This window comes from Podarcis filfolensis, assembly GCF_964270895.1.
Source record: "Podarcis filfolensis genome assembly, chromosome: 6".
Classification (NCBI taxonomy): Eukaryota; Metazoa; Chordata; class Lepidosauria; order Squamata; family Lacertidae; genus Podarcis; species Podarcis filfolensis.
Genome location: NC_139609.1, coordinates 32,444,203 through 32,468,366, shown reverse-complemented (window position 1 = coordinate 32,468,366; position 24,164 = coordinate 32,444,203). Strand labels below are relative to the sequence as shown.

The following is a 24,164-nucleotide window of genomic DNA, read 5'->3' as shown; positions in this document are numbered from 1 at the left end:
TCAAAGACATAAATATATAACGCTGAAACACACTGAGTCAGTATCCCTCTGCGTTTGTGAGACCTACATACTTATTCTCCCATGCTTCTTTGTTTTATTTTGGCATTGATTTTAGTTATGATGTCAAAGGTCAAATTGGAATACCTGCATGACTGTTCCTGCACCAAGTCCATGGAACAAGAATACTTAGGCTGCAATCTTAACTCCTGGCTGCCAATGGTGGGGTCTTGATAGAGTGTAGCAACCTCACCACCCTAGCACTTGTCCAGACCAGAATTGGGGGCATCTCCCAGGCTGGTGCAGTGAAAAGCCCTGGATCAGTCCTATTGCCAACATGCAATGGCAGTAGGATCTGTATACTAGGGCCGGGCAATATCTGTTTTTCAACTTTGTGATATATCACCAGCTAAACATTGTGATATACCACAATATATCACAATGTCTGAAATAAGGATGGAGGGAGCTATGTAGAGGCATTGGCTGGCTTCATGGTTTTTCCTGTGTTGTGATTTTTGCTGGTGCCTGCTCTTGTGATTCGCTGCCCCCTGCATGAGGCAGGTGAGAGCTGAGCCAGCAGACTTAACAGGGGCTGCAGAAATCAAGAGAATTATTGGATGACTTCACAGTTTCCCCCACATTGTGGTTTTTGCATAGAGCGCACACACATCATGATTCGTGATATATTGCCAGGTCAAAAAATTATGTAATCAATATCACAATATGGACTTCAAACTGGTTTTGGACGATACATCGCTATATTGCCCAGCACTACTGCAACGGGGTGCTGCAACGGGGTGAGCTCCAGTTGCTCAGTCCCAGCTCCTGCCAACCTAGCAGTTCGAAAGCATGCAGTGCAAGTAGATAAATAGGTACCGCTCTGGTGGGAAGGTAAATGGTGTTTCCGTGCGCTGTTATGGTTTCTGTGCGCTGCTATGGCTTAGTCATGCTGGCCACATGACCCGGAAAAACTGTCTGCAGACAAATGCCAGCTCCCTCGGCCAGTAAAGCGAGATGAGCACCACAACCCCAGAGTCATTCGTGATTGGACTTAATTGTCAGGGGTCCCTTTACCTTTACTGCACAAGATGCCTATGGACTTTATTCCAATTTCATAGAGAGCAAAGCTAAGCAGAAAAGGAACAATTCCCACGCAACTCTTCCATTAACATGGCATTTGTAAAACTTATACAAAATAGACAATCAGGCTTGTGCCAATGGGTGTTTCTTGCATCCTCACGTTTGAGAATAACCTGTTCCCTCATACCATTTCCCTGCAACTTTTTTATTTGGGGTGTCAATTAGACTATAAATGGCTGCACAGTTCTTGTACTGGAAATCTTCAATAGCATCTTAATGAATTATTTAATGTGAGTATATAATTAGAACTACTATTAGGCATGTGATTGATGTTCTTTGCAACAGTAGCATGGCATTGATATCACTCTTTTGACTGCTGTTTTTAGAAAGGCGGAACCGGGCTTTCAATCAGACTGGAGCAGTATTTGTCAAAAACCAACAGATTTAAAAGCAAATGCTTATTTAAGGAGAGTGGGGAGAAGACAGAAATGTAATATCTTTGATTTCCTATACTTTACTGATATTAATACCCTTCTGCTTCAGGTATTTGTAATTGGGGGGGGGGGAGGGAGAGAAGAACGACTGAATCAGAGACCTTTATATTTGTTGAAACAAAAATGACAGCTCTTGCAGCTGCTAGATTCACACCAGGTGGCTTGACAGAAGCATGGTAAAATGTCAGCTAGAAGGCTTTTTGCTCTGAAGTGGGAGTGGGCTTCATTCCTGGTTTGATTGCATGAGGGACTCACTACCAGACACGTACTGATGAAGTGACTACAATCTTGTTCCTGAGCTGAGAAAGGACCATTTTTATGTATATATTTAAACACATTTTTACCTCCTTTCAATTAAACAACATGGGTTATTTTTCCTCCCCCAATGGCCTGGTTTTGTGCACCACACTGAACCAAACCATGGCTTGGCTTAACATGGCACAACAGCAAACCTTGGTTATGGCTCACGGTTAGTTAGGAGAGGTCTAAACCTCTAAGCCAGCGGTTCTCACCCTGTGAGTCCCCAGATGTTGTTGGACTACAACTCCCATCACCCCTAGCTAGCAAGGCCAGAGCTCAGGGATGATGGGAGTTGTAGTCCAACAACATCTGGGGACCCACAGGTTGAGAACCGCTGCTCTAAGCCAAAGTGGTGCCGCTGCCCCCCCAGATGTTGCTGGAGTATAACTCCCATCATCCTTCACTCTTGGCCATGCTGGCTGGGATTGATGGGAGTTGTAGTCCACCAACATGTGGAGGGTACTACATTGGCTACCCTCATGCTAAGCCAAGCCATGGCTTGGCTTGTTATGGCACAGTGGCAAAACAGCTGTGGAGGAGCAAGGCAGCTGAAATGTGCTCCCGGGTTGTACACAAGCTGGCACATTTGTGCTAAACCATACCAGTGATTATGAGTAGTGCTAAAAGCAATAATAGCAGACAGAAAACTACATCTGAGATTAAAGCCTGAATTTAACTAATGTAGTGTGCTGGCAGAAGCCAGAACAATGAGGTCCCCTGTCCCATTTCCTCTGACAAGTAGAGCTAACTAATTCTAGTTCTCCATTCTCCATTCTCTTCCTTGACGAGTTCTACAAGGGCAACACTGAGGCTAAGGATGTGGCAGGTGAAAGGCAGTATCCCTCCCTGGACCAGTTGGAAGTAAGAAGGCAGGCAGGTGGGGCCTGGTTGAGGACAGGTTCAGGAGTGGCAGTGTGCCCATTCTCCCTAATGGATCAGACACCAATGGGGGGTGGGGAGCAGTTGAAAGCATATCAGGTGGAAGAGGAAGACTGGATATTTCTGTCTTTCTTCTTATTAGCATGGGGGCAGAGCCATCCTGAGTACAGGAATCTGGTGGAATTTACACTGGCTTAACTTAAACTGGAAGGGACACGGGAGACGCTGTGGGTTAAACCACAGAGCCTAGGACTTGCTGATCAGAAGGTCGGTGGTTCGAATCCCCACAACGGGGTGAGCTCCCGTTTCTCGGTCCCTGCTCCTGCCAACCTAACAGTTCGAAAGCACGTCAAAGTGCAAGTAGATGAATAGGTACCGCTCTGGCGGGAAGGTAAACGGCGTTTCCGTGCGCTGCTCTGGTTTGCCAGAAGTGGCTTAGTCATGTTGGCCAAATGACCCGGAAGCTGTACACCGGCTCCTTCGGCCCATAAAGTGAGATGAGCGCCGCAACCCCAGAGTCGGTCGCGACTGGACCTAATGGTCAGGGGTCTTAAAAAAAACCTTAAACTGACATAAATTACCCCTGTTCCAAATGCCATTCAGGAGTTGCGCTGCTGCCAGCTGAGCTGCTCTGAGCCTGGAAGACAATGAGCTTTCAAAACATAGTTTGACGTACACCAACCCTTTTTGCTGGCATAAATTTTGCCAGGATGCCAAGTCACATGGCTTGACTTGAAGTTTGGAATAGGCAAAAGTCGCTCCTTGCCTTGCCCCACCCTTTGGGGGACTTATGCCAGCACAAATTCTGCCAGTTTAATTTCTGTTGGCTGAACTCCTGCTGAGCTAGTGTAGCCTGGGCTCAGCCAGGTTAAGGGAGTGTAGCCAGTGTATCTCCAGCTCAGCTGTGGTAGCCCAAGGTCCATCTATTCCAAACTCACTAATCCCAGCAGATCATGAGTTTGGACTATGCTCTGTTCCCTGAAGCTATGAAAGAAATGGCGAAAGGGACAGAAGGAACTAGGGCAGCGGTTCTCAACCTGTGGGTCCCCAGATGTTGTTGGACTACAACTCCCATCATCCCTGAGCTCTGGCCTTGCTAATTAGGGGTGATGGGAGTTGTAGTTCAACAACATCTGGGCACCCACAGGTTGAGAAAGGCTAAACTAGGGCAATGGGAGAGAGAGTGTGTGTATGTGTGTGTGTGTGTGTGTGCGCACGCGCGCACGCACACACACACACACACACAGTGTTCCTTTCTCATGTGCTCCTAGACACCACCCACCCACTATGTAATCATGTCATGTCTGGTTTTCCCCTCAGAAATGTTTCTGTTGTGTATTCTTTGTCTCCTTAAACAAAGGTTCCTCTTGAATATTAGTTAATTAAAAATACTAAACTTAATTTCTGCCTAAGGAACGAGGAATAGCTTTGCTGAATCAAATGATCTCCATTTCACCAGAATCTGTTTAAATTAAAAACATCGGCTTCCATAGTTGGGAGGGCTGGGGGGGGAGTCCTCATCCATGTTAAAATGTTTGAAGCCCATCAATCTCTCTAACCACAAAGCTAATGCGTTCCTTCTGTTTTCTTTGAATGAAATCACCAGAGTGGTTAGATGTTGATTTAACATAAAACAAATGGAAATGGGTGTTTCCTTAGTCATGTGTAGAATTTATTTTGAAAAAAAAAGAGAAAGAAAACAATTATCAAGTATTCTAAGTAACTCAATGATTTTGCCATTTATTAAATAATACTTTAGACCAGTAGTCATTAAAATTGATTTGTGTAGCTAACCGTATGATACAACATGCAAAGTATTACTTGTTTGGAAATTTTGTTTTACCTGTTACAACTTTTTTTTAAAAAAACAACACCCAAAAAACAAGAATATTTCAAGTTGCCTTTTAAAAGTCTGGAGTGCTACACCTCAAAGCTGTTTTGCGCATTTTATTTCCCCACTTTTACATATGTATAGTGACCCTCCTGGCATCTGCATTTGGGTAGGCAATTCTGTGTGTTCAGAGTTCATGGATCTCAGCTCTTGCAATTTATGCCATTTCCCAATGCTCTGGGGATCCCGGAGGTTTGCCATGGCAGAGATCCCAGCTCACATGTTACAGTGTCACATGATTCTGATGCTAGGGAGACACCTGAGAAAGCAGCCAAATGCAGCATCCGAGCCAGTCTTAAATTAAACGCTAGAGAATTTTAAAAACTCACTAACAATGAAAATAATTTTGTTTTAATTAGGTATTCCCTGCAGGGCTTGCAAACAACAGCCTCGTTACACACTGCAATAAGAGGAACAATGCACTCTAGAAAGAAAGGCCGTTGTGGAATACGTACAGTAATTTTATAGTCCTGCGAAAGGGAGAGGGGGACGTTAAAATTAATATGTGTAAGGAAATGGGGCGTGAGCAGTTTACATTTTTATGAGCATGGAAGTGGGGCTAAGCAAAGAATCATAAGATTAGTAGATGGTTTAAGGCAGGAGCAGGGGACCCTTTTCAGCCTGAGGTCCACATTGCCTCCTGGAGAACTTCTCCAGGGCTGCTTGTCAGTGGCGGGCAAGGCCAGAAGCAAAATGTGGGTGGAGCAACTGAGCTAATTCTTACCAGATAGGCTACACAAAATTCAGAGGTTCTTACTCACATACATACAAATTTACACCTATGTCCAGATCAGGGTTCCCCAAATTTGGGTCTCCAGCTGTTTTGGACTACAACTCCCATCATCTCCACCTAGCAGGACCAGTGGTTAGGGATGATGGGAGTTGTAGTTTCAAAACAGCTGCAGACCCAAGTTTGGGAAACCTGGGTCTAGATGAATTATCATACTTCAAAGCACTTGAAGAGTGCAAAAGCATTTGAAGAGGGTACAGAGCAAAGGTTGTGAGGGGTGTAGCCTGGATAAAGAGGCCTAGAGGACTGCATTTGGCCCCCCTGGGGCTGAGATTTGCTATCTCTGACATAGGGGTTAGGACTTGGGGTTGAAGAACACAAAGGAGACAGCAAGGTGGACTGGTGGCCAGATCAGAGGGCTGAAACCAGGAACCAATCAAATCCCTCAAAAATTGATAGCAAAATGGCTGTTTGGGGTCTGGAGGAGGAGCTTGAAAGGGCAGTGTCTCTTGAGGAGGTGAGGCATGTATGGAGGTGGAGCGAATGTGGAAGCAGGGATGAGGAAGCAAGAGCATGGCGCAAAGGGAATCCCTCTGCAGAGGCACTGGCAAGATGAGACTCTGGAAACGACACAATGGCGACTACACAATTACATCACCTATTAGTAAAGTAGGCCAGGATCATGACACCTGATCTGATGCAGTGCTGCTAGTGAAGCCCTGGAGATTAAGAAAGAATGAGTTCAGCTCCCTGAGGTCCCATCCCCATGGTTTACACCACTGGGATTGTACCATATGCTAACATATTCTGCAAAAGGGTTTCAGACTGGGAGCCTGTCCACAGTGTCACATTCCTGAGAGAGCTTTTCCCAGTGTGCCTTTTAGTCTCTGTACTGAGTTCCTTTCAAGTTGTCTGCCGCTCAGAACTTACCACAGCGGTTGTGAAACTGTGTTCTGGCAAAAACCTTGGGGCTTCCTGAACGCTTAGCAGGAATCCCTTGATCGGATGTTCTGCCTTTGGAAAAACAAAGCTTCAGGAAGAAATGCTTTGCCTCACTTCAGCTGCACCATGGGATGCGCACAGTTGGTCACTCATTTTGAGGTGCACGCTGAGACTAAGTGAGTCTTACAGAACGTTCCAGAAAGAGTCCAGAAAATTTTACAGCTTCTTCCCCATGAAAAATGGGAACTCTAAATCATCTCTGCCAACCAAAATTGCAACTTAAGTTAGACACACTCCAGGGCCTTTATGAAAAGGCAGAAATGCAGTTTAAGCCAGACTTGAAATTCCCTGCTTTCAAAACTTTACGTTTCTCTCTTAACTTGAATTCTGGTTGGTCTTTGGCAACACACAGACACACAGAGCTATATTTTGGCCCAAGGTCATTTTCAACCAAAAAACAAATAAAATTCAACAGTTAGTAATTAGTATCCAGCTGGGGCTGTTATGTTCAAGTAGCTGCCAAGTCCCACACTCCATCAGGTAACCCAATGCCAAACCTCAGAGCCCCAATGATCCTTCTCCTGTTCACTTGCTCTCTTCAAGTGAGTAAGAAGTGACTGGAGTAGATGAAAGAACAGTACTCACCTCATCCTCTAGGTAGCTGAACAGATTGGGTCTAGAGCAGGCTTCCTCAACCTCGACCCTCCAGATGTTTTGAGACTACAATTCCCATCATCCCTGACCACTTATCCTGCTAGCTAGGGATAATGGGAGTAGCAGGCCAAAAGCATCTGGAGGGCCAAGGTTGGGGGAGCCTCGTCTAGAGGGAGTGGACATGAATGGGAAGTGACAGAAGCAATGAAGGGGAGGTGGCCCAAGTCCAGAAGGGAGCACCACTGAATGCATCTTATGCAAGAGGAGCTGGCATTGGCATTTGAAAATGCAACTCTGTTGATGCATACCTCACCACTTAAAGCAATTGCATCAACGTTGGGTGCAAAAGACAGGACATGATTATCACAGTGTGCTTTAGACAATGCTTGGTTTGGAAGCTCCAGCTGGTACAAAATGCTACAGCTAGTCTGTTGATGGGGACTACAACTAGCACATAACTGATGCTAAAAAGCTTGCACTGGCTGCCCACAAGTTACTGGGCCAGGTTCATTGTTTTTGTATTAACTTACAAGGGTGTTCATAGTTTGGGCTGCGAATGTCTTACAAACTGCTCGATCCCTTTTGTTCCTGCTTGTTCACTGAGAGCTTTGGTGGGGTTTCTGTTGGTGGTTCCCCATGACTCAGATGCATTCAGTGCTGTGGATCCAATCCTGTGGAACTCCCTCCCAACTGAGTTTAGACAGGCATCTTCCTGGCTGAACTTTAGGCACATGACAAAGACATTCTTGTCACCTTATGCACTTTAAGGCAGTGTTTCGTTTTGTGATGGCTATTTATTGCTTTATTTTCTGTATGCTTTATTTCTATGTACACTGCTTGGAAATGTTAATGCTTATGAGGTATATAAATATCTTTGAATAATAATAATAATAATAATAATAATTCCTAGTGTGTCTTTTAAGGGTGCATCCTTGGAATATTTCACTTTAGTCAGTATACACAGAATGATTTACCAGGTTCACTCATCCATGGGCGCAGTTGAAGCTTGGAAGAGTCTTTGTTCCGACATGCAAAGGCAAAAGCAAAGCATTATTCAATCAGACTAGACTGAATCCAGACATAGTAGCCTATTGGGAAGATCTATTGCCAGAAAAAGACACTTAAATTTGGTTTAGAGCCAAAGTGGATTAAAGTGTGATTCAACATTTGTACAACCTTAGTGAGTGGTATGCAATACATCAAGCAAGTCAGTTATTTGCTTCAGAACAGGGTGGAGAGGTGTTGAAAGCTCTTGAAACTTATCAAATGGCCAGAGAATTTTCCAAAATCTGATGGGTTAGCTGCTCTCTCAACCTGGTACCCTCCAGAAGTTGTTGTATTATGCTTCCTATCATCCCTGATCATTGGTAATACTGGCTGCGAATGAGACCTTTTAGTTTTGGTTTACTATGTAAACATATAGATTGGCTTCTTTTATGGAGCATTCTGGAGCTGTTTCTATGTCTTCTTCTGCACTGAATCTGTTTTCTATTTGTGGCATGCTGTAGTTTATATCAAACCTTTTTTAAGGGCTAGAAACTTGCATAAGCCAATGAAAGATAAATGCTCAGATTTTCCCAGTGCTGAATTTTGCACCCCTGTCCATTTTCATGCTTGCAACTGCTTCCAGGAGAAAGGCTTTAATGATTTTTTGCTCACATGGCAGGTAACATGTACCAAGATGTATTCTCCCAAAGTAGCTGCTCATACTCAGCAATTTATCTGTCTAGCAGAGGGAAGAGTGTTGTGTGGCTGTAACTGGGAGCGCAATTTGACCCATTTTGTCAGATAGGCTCAATCACCTTTTGGAAATGTGTTCTCCCCAAGAATGCAGCTGTCAGTACAATTGGCTGAAAGTGTTGTCAGGAACCCTTTCATTAGAGCCCATACACAGCGAAGTTGTATACAATTCCTTGAGAATCATGGCAATAATCCATAACGATTGGCCATTAGTCTTCTCAAGTGCTTTATCCAATAGGTATTTGAATTGTTCCTACTGGATCAGCCCGAATTGCATGTATAGCAGACATGAAGGGAAATGTTACAAAACCTAAAATTAAATAGAATTGTGTTAGAGAAAGTGAGCTGGATTTTTCTATCCCTCCCCCCCCCAAAAAAAACCCCCCACAACCCAGACAAATACACACATCACAATAGTTTTGATTGAAATGGCCCTGCGCTTGAAATTCACTGGCCCCATGCTACACTCTCTGTGAAAAAGGCCGACTGGGTTGTTTTATTTGTGTGGGTGTGCATTCATTCTATGCCTTTCCATTCTCTGTGGGTAACCTTTGCGGAGTCTGTGAACTCTGCAGTACTTCTAAACTGTGTCATGGCAATCTCATGGCCCATGGCAAATAAAACCAGACTTTACCAAATTGTTGTGATGCCCCTAGAAGTGTGGCATGGTGAGTTGGGCAAAATGGGACAAAAATAAAAATTGGGATCATACCATGATGAAGCACAGTTATTATGTCAAGGCAACTTGTGTAAGTCTGAACAGGACATCACCTCTAGACTCTGTGATAAAGGGAATATCTATATGCTCTTAATATCTAGTTCACAGGATACTTTTCACAGGTTACTTTTTCCTCCATATGAACAATTTGGCGTGCGAGCAGCCCTTAGCGCACGGAAAACTAAAGCAGCAGCTGTGATTGGCATCCGTTTTTGGAGCATCAGAGATCACAGGCATTGCCGAGGCTGAAATCTGTGAATGGCCACCTTGTGTGAATTAACGTGAGCGAGAAACAAAAGTTGCAAGCAGTTCCAGGGTAACATATAAATCACCTCTAACGTCAAGTCCAAGTGGAACCAAAAGTGGGCAGCAATAAATATGAGAAGTAAATATAACACTTTCCGTTTTATAACAAGCTGTAAGGATGAAGTATTTTAGTTAAGAATTATATCATGTCATATATATATTTCACCATTATTTTGGTGGGGCTGGTGTATATTGTTTTCTGTAACATTTTATCACAGATCAATATCCTCTGTTTCTCTCTCTTTCTCCCTTTCTCTCTCTCTCACACACAAATAACATATTGCAAACACGAGCAAGATGATGTTAACAATGGGTTATATACTTAACAAACAATATCAGCAACTGAGATCAAATGGAAATGACACTTGAACTTTGCTAAATATTTGTATACTTATTGCAAAAATTGTGAGGATATATAATTAGTGAAATATCTAATTAGTGACTTTTAAACATTATTCCAAGACCCATTTCCTATTGCTGCTCTGATCCCATTAACTAGGATTTAATCAACATTAAGTAACTCTATAGATATCTCTGTTTTTCAGCCAAAAGTGCAGTGCAGCATTCCAGCTACCTAGACATGCACTTTTAGGTTGCAGTGATTGAAAATGCTTAACTCTCCCACTAATTCAATAGGACTTAACAGTGTTTAGCTATAGCTGTGTTTTTAGCTATAGTTTTGGTTTTTAGATTACACAATTCCTTTGACACAGAAATATTATTTCTAAAGCAATGATTCCTTATGTTGTCTGTGGAACAAAGAAAACACAAATATCTACAGTCCTTACTGAGGCAAAACTTTCACTCTGAGCTGAGCCTCTTTCTTTCTTTCTTTCTTTCTTTCTTTCTTTCTTTCTTTCTTTCTTTCTTTCTTGACAGCTAATAGATAAGAAGGAATTTCTCTTCTTTATCCTAGCAAAAGAAAAGCAAACACAATAATCCCTGTTTATTGTTGCAAGGTTTGTGACCCAGTCTTGCTCCCGTTCTCTGACTGCACAAAGGTCAGAAACTGCCCCTCTATCAGCAAACTCGCTTTTCAGATTCTTTATCTGCACTAGCACCTATCTTTAGAAACCAGGAATACATTTTTACATAATATGGGTACCATAATGCATTTGATCCATCATTTCATATATACAGACTCTGACTGAGAAATCTCTACAGGGCTAGTAGTGTTTCAGCCTAGAGAAATATGCTATTGAAAATCAGTATTGACTTGAGTATTGTTTTCAAATAATTAAAGAAGTCAGTTTTGTGTCTAGCATCTTTCACCTTTGGGTTCTGCCATGTTCTTTGAACAATTTACATCTAGCAAGAGTTGGTGTTCTGTACTGAAGGTGAGAAACAAGCAGGTTTCTAGGTCTCCGTATTTTGGAGATGAACTTTAAAATGTGCAGGCATTACCTGCTAGTCTTTTAGAAGCAGTAACTTACCTGTGTGAGCCATCCTAGCAGTCAGAGAACGCCTGTGCTCTGTAGAGCTCCCGTTCCTCCCCTTCATGATCCACATCAAATATCTTAAGGAACTCTTTCCATAATCCATGTATCTATTTCCCTATGGCTATGTAGCTACCATTACTATCTTTATTGTAGTATGAATGCTCAAGAAAACGCCACATATTCTGCAGTTTAAAAAAATTGTATAAGCATTGATAGCCTTATCTTCCATGAAGTTGTCTAACCCCATTTTAAAGCCATCCAAGATGGTGGTGATCTTGTGGTAGTTTAACCATGTTCAATGTAAAGAAGCACCTCTGAGAGATGGAGGAAAATGTCTATCTACTTTCTCCAAATGATACATAATTTTATACAATGCTTATCATGCCTCTGCCTCCTCTAGTACCTGCTGTTATCACGTCCAGACAATATGCTGGTTTCCTTCTCCCAAACAAGTGCTTTCCTTATTGAGAACCCAGTGATAGAAGGTAAGAGCTGTCTGTAGACCATTTTGCTTCAGAACTTTCTGGATTTAAGTTAGAGGAGACAACAAACCTTTGTAGTCAGAAAGCAAACATGATGCTGCTAAGTTATAACTGTAGCAGTTACAAAACATAAATGTCTGGCAAATATCATATATACATCTTGTGGCTTCAACTTTGGCTTTCTGACACTGCCCTGACTTCGATCTGGTATTAACTGGACCCCTAAAATGGGATATTCAGTGTAAATTCATTCTAACAGTTTCCTCAGAGCCTGGTTCATTGTTCATGTGGGAACAGTCAACATATTTGGATGCTAGGACACACCTGAAGATCGCTGGCAGTATTTTACAGCAATAAGAAGCAGTACTCTTGAATAAATCACTTTCCTAATTTTCATGGTGGATGTTACTTTGAAGCATGGAATATCTCTTAAACTGCTTCAGACTATGCTTAAAACCCAAGACTTCAACGCTGTGAAAATATCAAGGATGATAACATCCTGAAGGATGGAAAGCCCCCTCTTAACTACTTCAAATAAGTTCATTTTAAAACTGCTGCTCCGTTTTTCTACATAGTAAAACTCAGTTGTGTCAACAGAGCAGAAAGATGGCTGCAACTCTGAAGGCTCACACTGTTAGAAAGCTTTCATTGCAGGTTTCTCTGAGTATCGAACAACCCCATTTTTCTGGTGTGAACTGCATAACTCACTCAGGGAAAGCGACCCCAGGGCAATTTGTGGTGGCACAATGGAGCTAATACAGGAGGACTGGTCCTGAAGCTGAAATAACTCACTCCAGAAGAATGACCCTAGGGCAATTAATGGTGCCACAACAGAGCTAATACTGGAGGCTTTTAAACAACAATTTAGCCTTTTGCAATCATTGCTGCAGGAGGAAAAAAAGAGGGCATGGCCAGAAAAAACAGGACGTGGTTGTGATATGGTTGTATCACCTGTGCTCAGAGCTGCAATTATTTTGTACCCGTGGCGTTAACACACAGGTGCCACCCCTGAAGGCAGCTCTGAAGCCAAAATATTTTTACACGTTCACACGACCAGAATTTTGTTTTTGTTTAAGACCCACTGATATCAAAAAACAAAAACAAAACATGAATCTTCCCTTACATGAAATCTTGTGGTACAGAATTTATATCCACTCAGGCCAGAACTTCCAATTACATTAAATTGAGACTAGAATCTGAATGCGAACAGAGCTAAGAAGCTCATGGTAAGACCTTGGCCAGTCACCAACTCTCAGCCTAACCTACAGCACAGGGCTGTTGTGAAGATAATATGGAGAGATGGAGAGCCCCATGTGCCACCTTGAATTCATTGGAGTAAAGGTGGGATTTTAAAGGCAGTAGCAAATAATAAATAACTGTACAGATGTTGCTGAAAACGAGAACTGCATACTTTTTGCATAGTCAAAAATACAGGCTGTTAAACAAATGCACACATATAAAGAACACTAAAGGAACAATGAAACTCACTGATAATTGTTCTTAGTTTATCATGCTCATGGAACAATTGGCTCACTAATTATATTGCACAGGTTACATATCTCATAATCTTTAAAAAAAATGGACTTGAGTTGAACTGATCAGAAGATGAAGGACTACTGCAGTGGAAACAAATGGAAGCCATGGAACCATAATAGCTTTTTAAAAATTATTCATATTATTATTATTTGTTTTTAAAAAGGTTTATTTGCTTGCTGTACTTGCTGGTTAAATTTCTACATAATGACAGTCTCCCAAATTTTAGCAATCTACTGCTGTGTAGGTGGTTGCTTTGGAGACTTCCAATTATGTGCTCTACACAACTCTGCAGTTGCATACAGTTGCTTAAGGAGGTCTTTTCTGCCCGAATCCAGGGTCATTAGCTTCGAAATGACGAAGAAGCATAGTTTTGGGAGTTATCTGAGGTTCAATGTGGATAAATTTCTGTCGGTAATAAGCAACCATGTTCCCAAACTTCTTCATGCTTGTGCATTCTCACCAAAGGTGAAAGTATGACCCAATCTGACCACACCCCCTTCCAACAGTAATGACTATAAGTTCTGACATAGTAGATAAAGTTATGCTTCATAATATTCCAGTGACTGAAATTTTCATACTCTTCTTCTTCTTCTTCTTCTTCTTCTTCTTCTTCTTCTTCTTCTTCTTGGTGTTGCTGGATAAAGTTGCAAATGATTCCCCATCATTTTCTTCTGAAGATTCCCCCAAGTCTTTCTTTCCCTCCTATACCCAAATATTTCCCCCCTGGGACAGCTGTACAAAAACTTAGAACAGAATCAGCATTAAAATAACACCATTCTTTGGAAGACTTGAGCTCTGTGGCCTGAAATGTTTAGCCCGCATCTGTGAGGTTGGGAATGTGCCTGCTGACTCTAGCTCTGTGCTCCTACATAATGATGGCCCTCTCTGCCAAAAGTCCTACACACATATGCCCCGATTCACGTGGAGCTGGTGGAGGAAGAGGAGTGCGGGGGGAGCGCGCTGCCCCTGGCAGCGCAATCCCGGTGGGGTGCCATCGTGGCTGGCCCCGCCCTTGCAGGCGGCACACCCCACCCCAGGGCACAAGCCCCACCCCTGCGGGCAGCATGCCAGCCCCACCCCCGCCTGCTCTCCGCCCTCCGGTGCCGGAGCATGAAGCTCTGCCACTGTCATGGGGGTGCCAAATGTACAGCTGACCCCCTGGGCAATGTGTGATCAAACACACAATAGGATTTATGAGTGTGGGCTTCAGTGAAGATGTGATATTGAACACATGGGTGTCAGGTCTGGTGAAGAGGTGGGGTTAGGGAGGGGTTCGGATCCGCAGCCTCCCCAACTGTTTGCACAGGGCACCCACTTATAACTTATGTACAGGAACTTAGCTAACACTCTAAGAAATCCTGCATGGGTATAAAGTGGACAAAATAAGAAACTAACATTAACCAAACCATAATTATATTGATAATGTTTGTGTGTGTGCTCAATTTCTGGATGGAAATTAAGCATCAAATTTGTCAAACAGTGCTGTACACTCAACTCTCTCTATGTACATTTATCCAGGCTTCCCTTTGTCCTATAGTTGTTGTTATTTTTTCTTTGGTTCCACTGCTTTCCCCAGGGAAACTCACTGTCTACCGCTGAATTGGAACAAATTTGCTCCGATTCAGCGATGAGTGGCGGGTTTTCTCAGGGAAAGCAGTGGGACAAAAGAAAAACCAGCTAGACTATGCTTAGATGTCATGGACCAAACCAAAGTGTGGATGAGGCCTAAGTGTGTGTGAAGCTATAAAAGTACAGGGCCTTCAGGTATAACCAGGATAAGCCAAACCACTGTAGTCTTAATACAGGCAAAAGCACTATGAGTTATGTAACAAAGCAAAAATCTAAGCAGCCCAAAGGATTCTCATTTAATTGTGGTGTGTGCGTATTGTAGTGGACAGTGGGCTTTTAAAATTGTTTTTAGTTCATACAGTCCTTTCTATGGATCAGTTACATTCGATGTGAGGCGCTAATGTTATGGACAGTTGTAGTGGACAGTGTTGGGTAAGGAGGACTTGGTTTCAAAATCCCTGTTCAGCAGTCATGCTCACTGGGTGTGTCTACCTCACAAGATTGTTGTTTGCATAAAAGAGAGGACATGCCTCAAGATCCTTTGAGGGTGTTATAATAGAGTGCCAGTACTTATTAAAAAGGGATGTGGGTGGCGCTGTGGGTTAAACCACAGAGGCTAGGGCTTGCCGATCAGAAGGCCGGCGGTTTGAATCCCCGTGACGGGGTGAGCTCCCATTGCTCGGTCCCTGCCAACCTAGCAGTTCGAAAGCACCTCAAAGTGCAAGTAGATAAATAGGTACGGCTCCTGCAGGAAGGTAAACAGCATTTCCGTGTGCTGCTCTGGTTCGCCAGAAGCGGCTTAGTCATGCTGTACGCCAGCTCCCTCGGCCAGTAAAGCAAGATGAGCGCCGCAACCCCCGAGTCACCCGCAACTGGATCTAATGGTCAGGGGTTCCTTTACCTTACTTATTAAAAACCAAGGGGACCATATAACTCCTGTGCAATTTGTGAATGTTAGGAAAGGAGCATTTCCCGCTCTGATATCCAGAGCTGTTACCCTTTAGGAGGGATAGGTTATGATGTAACGTTTACAGGATCCCTCTCCATTTCCCCTCAAACTGCATCTTTGAATGAGGCCGAAAGAGGAGTCCTGCCACAGTGTAACCTTCCCCACAGCTGCCAGGCCGGGAGATCCATCAAATGCTCATAACGTGTGAACGAACCCTGGCACGAGAATTTCCGAAAGCCCTCGGATTACAGACAAAAGAACAGCACTTTTTTCTTTTCCTTTTGGAAAGTGAACGGAGGGGAAGTGGGCAGGCGGGAGAGAAACCCTTCCCGCAGTTTGAGGGAATTTTCACGGAGGGGGGAGAGAAAGTAGAAGAGCTGCCGTTCTGCGCCTCAGAGGGTCACGGGCAGTTTCGCACCCTTCTTTCGATACGGTTCCCAAGCGTTGTTTCTCGGTTTTCTTGTCGCCCTGCTGCCCTGGGAACAGGGAAAATGGAGAGGGAAGCGGGCGCGGGGAAGGGATTTCGGAGCAAACAAATGAGAGCCAAACACTTTTAAAGAAGAAACGAAAGAAAGAAAGACGCCCCCCTCGCAAATGGGGAAGGGGTTTATCTGGTCATTTTTATTTATTTAGTTAACAGTTTTCCAGTTCCCTTTGCCCTGGGTCGCTGCGAGCTGATCCCACGCCCCGCAAAGTCGACTGAATTGTTCGGAGGCGCGTGAAGACGCTGAAGAATGGCGGACGGAGTTGGGTTTGCATTTCTCCGTCTTGCGCGCGCGCGCCTGCGCCCTCCCCCCTCAGTCGCCGCCAGACCCTCGGAAGTTCAACTTCGGAGGCTTCCCTGCGCCGCCGTCCCCCCTCACAACTGCCTCCTTCACCTTCTTCTTCTTCCTCCTCCTCCTCCTCCTCCACTTGGAGAGCCGCACTTGCTGCTCGGCTCTCGCACCCGCCCAGTGTGTGTGGTGGTGGTGGCCCTCCTGCGTTTTGCTAGCCCGAGTCCGCGGCGCTAGGCGCGGGCAGCTTTTTACGCACACAAAGGAGAAAGGCACCAGGCAGGGAGAGGGGGGGGGGAGGCAAAAAGCCGGCGACGAAACTTTGCGCGGGTCTGCAGCTCGCCGCCGCCTGCCCTGCCCAGCGCGCCGAGAGGGGAAGCCGGCCGCCAAAGCCTTCCCCCGGAACGAGCGGCGAGGCGAAGCCGCCTGCTCGTCTGCGGCGCCGCGGAGGGGCTGGCGAGGAGGCCCTCTCTGCCAGTGGGCGGACAGCACCCAGTGGGGACCCCGAGATGCAGCCGAGCCTCCTGCTCTCGCTGCGGGGCTGCCCCAAAGCTCCCAGCCACCGCCGGCTGAAGTGATCCAGCGCTCCCTGCCGCCGCCAGATCGAGCCCAAAGCTTTTGCACGAATACCCACCCACACCCCCGCGCCGCTTCTTTCTCTTTCTCTCCCCAGCCCACCTCCCCCCATCCCTCCTCCTCTCCTCCCCAAAGCCGTGCAGCCGCAAGCAGCTCAAATGGAGTGGAAAATGGCCAGTGGTGGCAGATCGAGCCTTTAGATTATCTCCTTCACGTTTGGTACTTAGCTGTCTCTAATCTGCTTTTATTTGCCAGAAGCCCCCCTCCCCTTCCACCAGCTCGGGCGGGTGGCGGCGGCGGGGAGACACAAGAAGCGGGGTGGTGGGGACGAGGAAAATATATATGTTCCCCCCATATTTTGGGCTGCCGCCGCTTCTATACATGATAATATGTTTATATGATTAGCTGAGCCCAGGGGTGGGGAGAAGAGAGAGAAAGAGAGGGGGTGGAGATTGGAGGAAGAGGTGGAGGCTGGAGGTGGCTCCAGTTCAGAGCTAGTGGAGAGTCCGTGTCAGGACTTCGCAATCCCCAGTCACACACTGAGAGAGAGGTGCATGGACGAAAGGGAGCTGGCAATACAATTCACTGGGATTTTTCTTTTTTTCTTTTAAGGGCGATTTCACTCGCCCCCCGCCCTCCTTTCCCTCTCTGTCTCTCTTCCTTTCTCTCCCCATTGCTCTGAGCGACCAGCTTTGCTCTTGATCTCCGTTCACGGGGCAGCGGCGGCGGCAGCAGCAGCGTCGAGGAGAGAGGAGAAGCAAGGAGGAGAGGAAAAAAAGCGAAGCTTGAAGAAGGGCTGGAACTGGATCCTGCCAGAGGCCAGGATGCCATCCAGGGAGATGTAAATGAGGCCGACGAGGACGACGGAGAGAAAGGGGGCTTTTCATTCCGATTTCCCCTCTCGCGCGCGTGTGCCTGTGCTTTGCAATCGCAGCGCCTTCTCCCCACTTCGCCTCCCCGCCGAACAATTGAGTTGATTCCGGCTGCTCCTGTTGGCGTCGCCTTCTTTCCCCCCCTTTATACATCCCAGTCGCCTAGAGAAAAGAGAGAGGACTCCAGGGCTGATCACATCCAAGACGGTGCTTGCACCTAGCGCTCTTTTGTTGTGGTGCTTTCAGATCGACCAAAATAATTGTTTCGATTTTCCTTTTGTTTTACCTCCCTCCTTCCTAGTTCTCCTTCCCCCCACCCCAAACATTTATTTAAAGGAGTGCGTGCGTGTTTTTGGGAAGGAGCCGCGCGCGTTGGGACCTGGAGTGTGTGGGGGGAAATGTTGACTTAACCTCTCGCCGAGCCCCTTCGGCTGCCTGGGCTCTTTTTTTCTTTTTGCTTGGACGGAAGGGAGACGAGCAGCCTCCTGGTGTGCGTTTTGTCCCAGCCCAGCGAGCTGCGAAGCCAGCTGCTTTCCTCGCCTTTCTTCGCTTCTTCTACCTAGCCCAGCTCTTTTTCCTTGACTTGCCCGGCGATCCTCCACTCCTTCCCCTTCTGGCTTTTGTGTTTGCTGGCGCGCCTCCCCGGGCCAAAACATCGCCTTTAAACAACAAACAACAGCAACCGCCACCTTGTGATCAGAAAGGGGCTCACTCTGTACCCCCTTTCCCGGGGCACCCCCAGATGCAAGAGGAAGCCCGGCCCGGCTTTGGCTGCAAACCCAAAGGTAAGCGTCTCCCTCCCTCCCTCTCGGTGTGTGAGGATTATTCGTGGGTGAGATGCTTCTTTCCCACTTGCAGGACCTGTTCGCTTACTTCGATCGCCCCCTTTTGCAAGCCATTTGCATGCAAGGGGACTGCTTACTTCGCAGGAGAGGGGTGTGTGTGTGTATGTGCGTCGGGGGGTGCGGGAGAAATGCACTGTAGAGCCTCAGCCCTAACCCCCTTTTCCAGCTATGGGAAGGCAATTCCTCCAATAACTCTGTATCGAACTGTTTTCCGTCCTATGCATTCTGATAAACCGCCCCCCCCCCCAATTTTCTATCACCTGGGGAAAAAGAGAGCTCTGCGCGCCGCATAAACCAAAGTGTGTGTGTGTGTGTGTGTGTGTGTGTGTGTGTGTGTGTATGAATGTATATGGGAAAGGAGAGGCATGGGGTGGTCAACACTCAGGCATGGGGAGGCTCGCGATTGTCCTTTTACTTCCTAGATCTTCCTCCCTGGGCAAAGGCAGATCGGATGAGGGTTTAACTCTGAAGCTGGGGTCTTTCCCGGGCAAGTGGAGGGTGGGAAAGAAGGTGACCTGAGAGCGTAGTCACATGTGAAGCGGCGCAGGCTCTGGGGTGGCGATCCTGGAGGGCCTTGGCCTCTTGAAAGGCTGAGAGTCCGGCTGGAGAAGGAAGAGGACGACCAGAGGCAGTTTTTTTCGAGGGCTGTGCGGGCCTGTGATCAGATCCAGCGAGAGCGCGCGCGAGGATTTCCCCCTTGCGCCGCGCGCAGCGGGGCGGACCTGCGCTCCTCCCTGGGATTTGGCGAGAGGTCAGTTCGTTCGCCGGGCTGTTGCAGGACACTTTCGCTCGGGGTTCCCCCTCTTCCAGCCTATCCTCCCTACCCACCCCCCCCCCGGCCGCTCGCCACGCAGATCATTCGCCACGCGAAACCCCCGCGTGGCATGTAAGCTCCCTCGGGAACCGCCAGCAGCTCAAATGCTGGGCGAGTGGGTGGGGGGAAGGCAGAGAAACCTCTCCCGGCTTGCTAAACTTTGCCCGATCCTCAAGAAAGACTGTTGCTCTGGTATTGATTTGACTGGCCTTCGGGTCCCCCTTGAAAAGAAAAAAAAGTGTGCAAGGTGGGATTGCAGCAAGTGCTCAAGCCATACTTAATACTTAACTCGAAGGGCGTTTTTATTGGGATTCCAGAGGACTTTCTTTACCAGCGAGTGTGCCCAGAGTTGTGGGTGTAAAGTGACCTGGCACTGGAAGTGTGTTTGGGGTGGGGGTGTACACATTGTCTCCTGTTTTGCAGCTTTTATTTCTCCCATGGAAAGAAACTAGTGTGGATGTGTGGAGCGGGAGGGGGGTTTCTTTAGGAATCCTACTTCTCTTAGGGTTGGGGGGGGGTGAATAACCTCCAAAGAAGGCTTGCAAGTCTCTGGCTAAAAGCAAGAGCCATCTGGATCCTGTTACTGGAGCAAGCTTTTCTCTTCTTTCTTCCCTATGCGCCAGCATTCTTTGCTATGTGTGTGACCAGCCAGGCAGCCTCCTCACTCTGGGTGCTTTTAGAGTAGAAAGCCTGGTGGCTGATTTCATTCATCTGGCTGGCTCTGTGTGTGTGTGTGTGTAGCAGGCCCCTACCAAGTCGTCTTCATGAATTCATGTGGCCCGCTGAGAGAAAAAGTTGCAGCCCTTTAAGTAAATAATGACTTGTTGCACTTTTATTTTCACTAAAGCACAAGGATGGAGGAGCAGCCTGACTAGCTCCCCCCCCCACACACACCTTGCACAAGACTTGCAAATAGTAATGAATCATAATCCTTTGCAGTTGTGGCTCTTGAGGGGAGGAAAAAAGGAGAACCTGTGCTCCATTTCTACTTGTTAGGTATTTAAGACCACCTGGGGACAAGTGGTGTGTTAGAAGATGCTTCTGAAAAGTGTAAGCTAAAGTTGTGATTTATTGTAGCATCTTGGGGGGGGGATCTAAGTGGGAGGAGTGTTTGGATACAGTTCTGGTAGCCCGAAAAGCCGCCTTCTTTTAGACTCAAGGTGTGAGGGATTTCTTCCATAAGATGGTGTGTGTTTGTGTGTTGACGATACCCTGTAAAAGACTCTGGATTTTTGCTTTGTGATTAATAATAGCCTCTTATAAATTTGGTGGTGGTGGGTTTTGGGCACAGTTGCTTTGGCAAACCGATCTTCATCTTGGGCTTCAGGTGTGTGTTGTTTATCTTCCCCTTAAGAACATGTTCTTAGAGCATTCTGCAGAACAAATGTTCTGTTGTTTGGTTTCTTCAGACACTCTGATTCCCTCCCTTTTGTTGCCTGTCACTAAAAGAGGTGCCATTTCACATCATTCTGCACAAATTGTTTGAATTAATGCAAGTGTGAATTCTTACCGTTTGAAGGGGGCTATTAGCATATCAAAGGTTTCTTAGCTTTCAGCTCAATTGAGAAAACTTCAGCCTGTCTTCCATTTGCTTCCAAAGCAGAGGCCCAAAGGGCAGTGGGGGGATTGTAAAGGGGTAAAAGGGGGAGGTGGGCTTGGGTTATGTTTCTGAACTTTTACTGTTTTGTAATTATGCCAGCGAAGAACATAGTCTGTATGCTGCAGGCTCTTGCAAACAGCCAAACAATTATATTCTATTGATTAATGGTTTGTTCTAAGGGAAAAAAGGGTGACCTTTTTTTCCGTGGCAGCCACTGTTTCATAGTTTCTGGTGTCTCCTATCCTTTCTGTTAGTGGGATTTGCAAGGCCTTTTCTTTTGGACTCACACTTTGGATATGGCCTGCACATTATTTCATTAGGGGGCCTGAATGGAAAAGAACTTCTAATTACTTGAAAAAAACACCCTACAAATGAATCCTTGAAAGAAAAGACCACTCAGTTGCAAACCTTTGAAGAAAGCACACGTTTCTTCTCATACATAATACAGGAATGGCAGATCTTTTTTTATTCCATAGGGTGCGTTACAGATTTTAACATTCTATTTATTTGTTATGGTTAATTTCCAAAGAATAATAAGAGAATAATTAAAATGCCTTCCTGGATATATATTTTTTTAAAGCCTCCAGTCAGTTTTGCATAGGTTATCTACAATCATGTGCTGTATCTTTTGTTGCTATTGTTGTCCTCCTCAGTAGAAGTAGTGTTAATGCATATTCTTTAAATAGCTGTGGCAAGGACTGGTCCTGGCAGTGTAGTTGCAGAATATTCATCATTGCATTTTAAGTCAGTTTATGTTGCTGCCACATTTACGTAATTTTTGATTCATTAGCTACTCCTGTTTTTTTTTTCCTGTTTGCAAAGAGATATGCCTCTTTCATTATTTTTTAAAAAATCAATATTTGTAATCTGGCAGACCAGTAGCCAAGCAGAATGCAGCACTCCTTCAGTAAATTGGGCTGCTTTCCAAACAGTAGATTGTTCAGAGGTTGTGGGGGAGCGGTGAAGTTTGGTAGGTCTCTTTTATCAAGCTAAACAAAATGAACTTTCCCAGTGTATTCTAATACCTCTTGGTTGCTCTTCTTCTTCTGTAAATCATATGTATCTGTTCTACTCATATTGTAACTTTATTTCCATGGCTCCAGTGGTTAGTTTTGGGTGGGAAAAATAGGTTGTTATAGCAGGAGAATTGTTTATGCATAATAGTCTATTTTTAGTTTACTATCACTAAGAAGCTGGGCTGCTTGGAAGCCTTGAAGAAAACAATGAATTGTGCAGGGTTTTGTTTTGTTTTTTAAAGACATTTGCTAATTTTAAATGGTGAAGAGCAGTTCAGGATTTTGTGGATGGAGTTCTTTTAACAGTCCTCAAATGGGGTGTCATTACACTGAGGTGATTTTCACCAGTTTATTTACTCTTAATGCCTTCAGTTGCTTATAGCAGTACCTTTCGGTGGTATAAATGGAACATATTGATGCAGTTGTCATTACGACACTTAAGTTACTTTTAACTAGTCTGCTTTGGACATAGAGTGCTGTAAAGAAAGTACATTACATGCTGTAAAGGAAGTACAGCCATTAGAGATAATCTAACAATTGTCTTGGAAATCTTGCACTTCAGTTTAAATGACGGTGATCTCGAAATTCGACAAATTTCTATAAAAATGCCACAGAAGGAAGACTTTCAGCAATTCATAAGACAAAATTGGACCACTTAGACAGAAATTAATGTGCTACAGCCGTGCTTCAGCTGCCATTTTCAATCACAGTGGGTCACTATGTGTTGGCAACAGCAACTGAACATAGATATTCAGTTGCTCTGGCAGCTAGAGCTGGAGAAATCAGGATATTGAATCAACGTGGGGTAGCACAAACCAATTAAAGCAGGTTTTGACTTGAGATATTCCAATAAACAGTTATTTTTTTCTCTCTGCCACATTTGGCTCCCCTATTCATTAATGGGACAACATCAAAGAAAGCAGCCAAGCTTCCAAATGTTATAAAAACCAATACAAAGATATAGATGTTGCATGTAGTCTTGGAAGTCTTAATTTAAGGCAAGCAGTTGGAGTTTTTATTGCAGCAATTTTCACAATCAGCAGAGACATTAACACCAGGCTTCTGGGTGTTTTCCTTCCTTAAAATGAGCAAGAGGAGAGCATTAAAAAAGCAAAGTTTGCTTAGCGGTTAGTCCATAATTTGAACACTTCAGAAGCTGCCGCCATGTTTCATTTGTCCCTTACAGCTTTCAGTGACAACATATCAGCAATGGAAGTTACTAAGATGGGGTAAGATCCAGTCAGGAAACCACATATAATAGTGCAATTCATACTTAAAATACTGCAGACTGGCATGTCAGTATTTTCATCTGTTTTATCTGTTTTACATAGCATAATTGACATGAAGAAATAATGTTGAAGTATTTGACAGGCATAATTCCTCCCCCCCCCCCACCCTTTAAGGATATATTGCACTTCCTGGTAAAACATTTCACACAAGCATAATTTTGGGGAAACTATATAGATAACACTGGAACAAGTTACCTTTCAGAAGAAGGTGTGTGCATTGCAAAAGAAATTACACAGAAATTACTGTTTTGTTTTTGTTTAAAATAGCCAACCCCGCTCCCTGGGATTTAAAAAGCCTTTTTCCCCCCTTTAAACAACATGGATTTTCCATAGAAACCAGACTTTAATTGAATGCAGTGTCAAATGGCTGTTTGTGGGATCTGTCTTTGTGGGGGGGGGTGGGTGCCCTTTTTGTTACAGTGAAGTCTCAGGAGTTGGGGGTTATTTTGTTTTGCATGTCTGCAAGATGGCAGTTAAAAATAAGTTGCTAAAACTGCCAATGACTTTTCCAAATGAAAGATGGGAAGCAATAGTTAAACCCAACTGTAATTTTTAATTCGTGCGTAGGAGCAGAAACAAGTCCGTTATTTTTCATAGGAAATTTAGCGGAATTATCATTAGTCATGCTACTTATACATGTCACATTACACAGAACTGTTTTCTATTCTTTTTT

At 44.9% G+C, this 24,164-nt stretch overlaps 1 protein-coding gene across 35 annotated transcripts in view; it reads left to right on the top strand.

Moving 5' to 3' along the window:
- The window catches only part of ADGRL2 (adhesion G protein-coupled receptor L2), a 348,015-nt gene that overhangs the window by 128,502 nt on the left and 195,349 nt on the right, over nucleotides 1–24,164 (top strand). For 14 of the 35 annotated variants that reach the window (XM_083620859.1, XM_083620848.1, XM_083620876.1 and 11 more), the window contains exon 1: nucleotides 16,774–18,712. The exons of 2 other annotated variants lie outside the window; for them this stretch is intronic. The gene's annotated coding sequence lies outside the window, so the exon portion shown is untranslated. Of the gene's footprint in view, nucleotides 1–16,510; nucleotides 18,713–19,117; nucleotides 19,524–24,164 lie in introns of those variants that run through there. 19 more of the 35 variants (XM_083620870.1, XM_083620860.1, XM_083620851.1 and 16 more) reach the window with 4 other exon arrangements.